General features: G+C 34.9%; 1 protein-coding gene across 2 annotated transcripts in view; it reads right to left on the reverse strand.

The window, feature by feature from the left end:
- LOC110029370 (zinc finger matrin-type protein 2) overlaps nucleotides 1–5,334 on the reverse strand; it is a 63,351-nt gene that overhangs the window by 35,208 nt on the left and 22,809 nt on the right. The window lies entirely within an intron of this gene.

The following is a 5,334-nucleotide window of genomic DNA, read 5'->3' on the forward strand; positions in this document are numbered from 1 at the left end:
CAAACAATTAAAGAATAGTTTCACTTCACTATCCTTTTGAACCAAGTCAAACCAACCACCTAGCAGCTAGCCTAGAATCTTATATAAATTTTGCTTTTGTTTTGTTGCAAGTCTTAGCTATGCTTTAAACTAAATCATATCAAATATTTTCTTAACCACATAATTATCTATCCCCTTAAAATCCATTTTTCTCATAGTTTCAAGCTAATGATTGAATTTAGTAAATCCTTGAGAGGCTACCCTTCTTCTTTTTGAATTAAATATTCATAAAATAATGTAATGTAATTTATCATATCAAAATAATACTTAAAAATTTGATATTTATGAAATTTACTGAATCAAAATTCTGAAATTTACTTGGATAAATCTTACTTGCTGCCAAGCCGGCCATCTCAGGTGAGTCGAAGTGCCACCCTACTTGGCAGATGTAGGTGCTGTTAGCCACACAACAAATATGGAAGGCAACTCCCTCCGTCCTCAAGCCGCGTTTACTCCTTCCACAGTAGTGCCACATCTTCTCCCTCAAAGAGCAACAAGAAGAAAAACACATTTTTTCTTCATCAACTTCATCTCCGGCGGAAGCGCCGGCTATCGACGATGTCGGCGACGAAACCGTGGTTGGTCCCTGCGCCGACTTACCGCCACCTCGAAGCCTTCTGGGACACCGACGAAGATGCACCTGGTCCTCGCTGCGCTCACACGCTCACAGCTGTTGGTGCGACGAAGTTCCATGGCCCTCGCCTCATCCTCTTTGGTGGTGCTACTGCCGTGGAGGGCGGCGGACCCATTCCCGGCATCAGTAATCTCTTCATTAACTCCAACCCCTTCTATCTTCTTTATCTTGTTTTCTGCACGCCGATTGATTTGGTTTCTGGTGGGATGCGAAGGGCTGGCTGGAGTGACGAATTCGGTGCACTCTTATGATATATTGACCAAGAAATGGACTAGGTATGAAAAAAATTGAAGCTTTGCTGGTCTTTTGAGCTGGGATTGAGGTATGTGTGGTTTGATTGGTTTTCAGGATTCAACCGGCGGGGGAGGCGCCGTCGCATAGGGCTGCTCATGCTGCTGCGGTGGTTGGCACCATGGTAGTGTTTCAGGTGATGGTTGCAGACTTGAGTGGACTTCTACCCATTTTTCTTTTGTTGCTTTTAGGGTTAAGTGGAACTGGATTCTTTGTTTGATGTTAGGGTGGAATAGGACCTGCTGGGCATTCTACTGATGACCTCTATGTTCTAGATATCACCAATGATAAGTATAAGTGGCACAGGTGGTGTTCAAGACGACTGATTTATTTTGATGGACGACTGCTTGTTAGGTTTTTTTGATTAATGAGGTGTGTTTCTGGGTGATGTAGAGTTGTTGTTCAGGGAGCTGGTCCGGGGCCTCGGTATGGCCATGCTATGGACTTGGTTGCGCAGCGTTATCTTGTGACTGTGAGCGGGAATGATGGTAAGTTACGTACCTTTGACTTTTTCACATATTGATATTGATGAGAATGGAGTTTATGTTCTTGTTTGGTTGAAGAATGTTTAAGAATTGCCTGAAGTTTTTCTTAGTTGAGCAGAATTAGCAAAATGAGTTACTTCATTTGGTTTCTTAATGCAAAAGTGTAACAGTTATGATGAAAAGTAATGATTTTTCTAGAAGCAGTTATTGATTAGTAACTGGCCATGATCTTCCATACTTTAGATTAGATGACACAATAGTTCTTGGAGGAGAGATAAAAGCAGGAGTGTGAAAGTTCTTTGTTTTCAAATTAAATTTTCTTACTTTTTTTGAATTTTGAAAATGATAAAAACTTTATGAACTGTGAGAATAAGTGAACTAGTTATGTAGTATAGATAATTAAATTTGTACTTACATTTGCTTTTGTAATCACCGTTTGGTGTGTCGATTTCAATGGTGGTCAAAGGATGAATATGATTTTGGCTTATTATTAATGTTAATGTATTTGATAGTAGTATATTTGATTTAATGTAGAGTAGCATGACTACTTGCTGACTAAAAGTAAGATGAATTGCATTTTCTTATATGTTGGTTGAGTATTTGGCATAGAATTGCATGCCATACTGGTTGTGTTTTCATTGTAATGTATGTTTATGGTCTAAACATGACATTATCATCATCATGAATTCTTAATCTCTACTAGTTGCATGAGTTTTGCATGATGCGTTAAAGCTGTTTTTTATTTTTAGTCTCTCTCTTACTAATCCTTTGGCATTTAGATTTATCTAGTTATCATTTGGTACATTTTCTAACTAGCACTGTATTTGTCAATGCCAGCTAAATTCATTTTTTAATACTTTATCTTTAATAAATGCTGCCCCCATCATTCTTCTTAACTACTCATCCCTATCTATCTTTCATAGTATCGGCTTACATTCATTTTTACTTCATCATTTCTCCCACACTCATTTTGACTACCCTTGATTTTAATACTAACAAACTCTTGAATACATGCCAAATAGCTGGCCTAATTGCATTTTTTTTGAAAATTTCATCCAATTTCTTCAATATTTGTGGAAGAGCTAGTCCTGCAATTATTCTGGATCGATATGCTCTTAACTAGTTTCTTTTGAGCAATCATATTAATGAAGTCATTTTGACTATCATGACTCAGGGAAGAGGGTCCTATCTGATGCTTGGGCTTTGGATACTGCACAGAAACCATATAGATGGCAAAAGCTCAATCCTGAAGGAGATAGACCATCTGCTAGAATGTGAGAATCTATATCTTAATGAATTATGCTATCGTTCAATCTTAATCTACAGCCGCCATGTTGCTAATGGATATTTGTCATTTACAGGCTTCATATTTATGCAAATTTGTTTATTTTCAGACTTTCAAAAGTTTATGTAGTATTTTATTAATTGTGTGCAAGTTGTGTGAGCTTTATAATTTGTTTAGCTAAATTAATGATCTGATCAAACAAAGCCTTTTGAAGTGGTTGTGTTGGATATTATTACTGTGATTCAATTTCTTCGTGTATTTCTGAAAATTAAAGAGGCGCATATATTTTATTTTTCTAACTTGCTTGAATTGTATGGAGTATAGAGTCTATATAGTTGAAAACCTGTCCCATGAAGGTTTATATTATTTTATATCCATTATGTTCATAGAATGGGGATATTGACAATGATATGATTGTAAAATAAAATTGGGTGGTAAAATGGAGAAGTGCCTTAAGAGAACTATTTTATGGGAAAATATTTGGAAGTTAGATTACGAACTTGAAGTGTTGGTTAAGTTTTCTCTAGCGTATTATTTTGGTCTAAGGATCAAGTCATGGAACCATCTCATTGCAAAAATAGGGTTTATATTGCATGTAATAGCTCATCTCTGTCTTGCATTAGCGGGAGCTCTATGCACTGAGTATACTTATATGAAAATTTAAAATTTTATTCTATATAATGCCAATAAAAAAAGTTGTGTTGTATGAATTTGAATGTTTGATAAAAAGCAAATCTTGAACAATTATGTTGATTGTCACCAAATCATCAAGTTAAGATGGATGTGTGGTAACATTAGGAAGGTTCGAGCGTAAAATTATTATATTATTGAGATTGATGTAGCCTGTTGAAGCTATTGTAGAAAGTAGATTTAGGTAATTCAACACTATAATGGAAATTAGAGATGCACCAATGTGGTAGAGAGATGGGATTAATATTAAACAAAGTTGTGAAAGGTGGTACAAAATGCAAAATATGGAACATGATTAAAAGTTAAGAGTTCCAATCAGTGCATTACGAAGAATTGAGACACCAATCTCAAATGTTGGAATAACCCAATGAAGATGACAATGATCCTTGAAAGTTTTGAAAGGCATGTATTTTAACTTATATAGCTATAGGTTTTAATAGCAGAAGATGCCTTCACCTTAGAATAAGTTGTTAGTATGTAAAAAGTAAAAACTCGCTTTAGCTTTAGGTTTTTTCGTTCTAGGGCTATTGGATACTAACCTTCGGCATAGCTGCAACGAACACTTATCTGCACATATTCATTGTTTGCGTCATTTTAATTGAAAGATTTTATTTTGTACTTCACTTTTAATGTCAATAGAAAACTCATTATATGCTGTTGAAGAGGATATTAGGTCTTTTCCTGTAAAACTTAGGGAATGCAAGGTAACTTTAACCATTTTAGTGTACACAATTGATGCTAGATTTTGTCTGTTTTGATGCAATTTGTGGAATATGTAAGATTTAAAAGGAGAGAAAAAGCAGTTTATGAATGCTTTAAATTTGACATATTTTGGTTTTTGCCAAACAAAAAATTTTACTCCAACTGATCTTTTTGTTTCTATATTTTGATACCTCTATGTGAGCTGTTTTTGTTATTAGTTTCTTTCAAAAGTTTGATGGTTGCCTTCATTTTTCAGGTATGCAACTGCCACTGCTCGTTCAGATGGCATGCTCTTGCTTTGTGGTGGAAGAGACTCATCTGGAGCCGTATAAAATTTTTCTTATTTCAACCCTTCTTTGGCCATGTTTTTGTAGCTTACCCTTATATGCTATTTTTTTTTTTTTTAATTGAGTGATAATGCTCATTACATATTATGCTTGAATCCCATGGCAAACATTATGTCTTATGGCTTATTTATTCTTTTCTAAATAAAATATATTAGCAAGATAATGATTTGAGTATATTAATGGCTTTTATCAAAAAAGGTTTTATTTAAACATCTAGCTTGAAGCCTAGTAGAAATATGAGAGCGGTGATGGATTTTTTTTTTTCTGTTCCTGGTACAAAAAAAAAGCATGAAATTTTTTATCTACCTTAGAGTTGACGCTTTGAATGCTCTAATTAAAATTAGAAACTTATTGTGAAAAATAAATATTATTTTGTTCACTGTTTCTAGAGTCGACGATTTTGATTAGTGCATGAACAATCAGTGAACAATTTCATGTCATTTGATTTAGAAATTGTGCTGATATTGCTCTTATTCAATTTGGGCATATTTCAAGATTTTATTTTGTAATTATCACTGCTGCATGGTGCTTGGTTGACTGAAGAAGCTTTTATGTGTACATACAGCCACAATCTGATGCTTATGGATTACTGATGCATACAAATGGCCGGTGGGAGTGGACTTTAGCCCCAGGGATTTCACCCTCTTCACGGTATCAACACTCAGCGGTAAGTAATTTGTTTGGTGCTTGCGTTTTTGAATTTAATCGCAAGAATTCAAAAATTATTCCAAAACCCTTTTTTGATTGCCACAAGCTCGACAGTCCCCTCAGATGCCTCTATTTTTGGAGTTATGAGTTTTTCTCTATTTATTTTATGGAAGATTTGCATTCATACCACTCAATTCTTATGTATTTACATAT

Source organism: Phalaenopsis equestris, unplaced genomic scaffold (assembly GCF_001263595.1).
Source record: "Phalaenopsis equestris unplaced genomic scaffold, ASM126359v1 Scaffold000002, whole genome shotgun sequence".
NCBI lineage: Eukaryota > Viridiplantae > Streptophyta > Magnoliopsida > Asparagales > Orchidaceae > Phalaenopsis > Phalaenopsis equestris.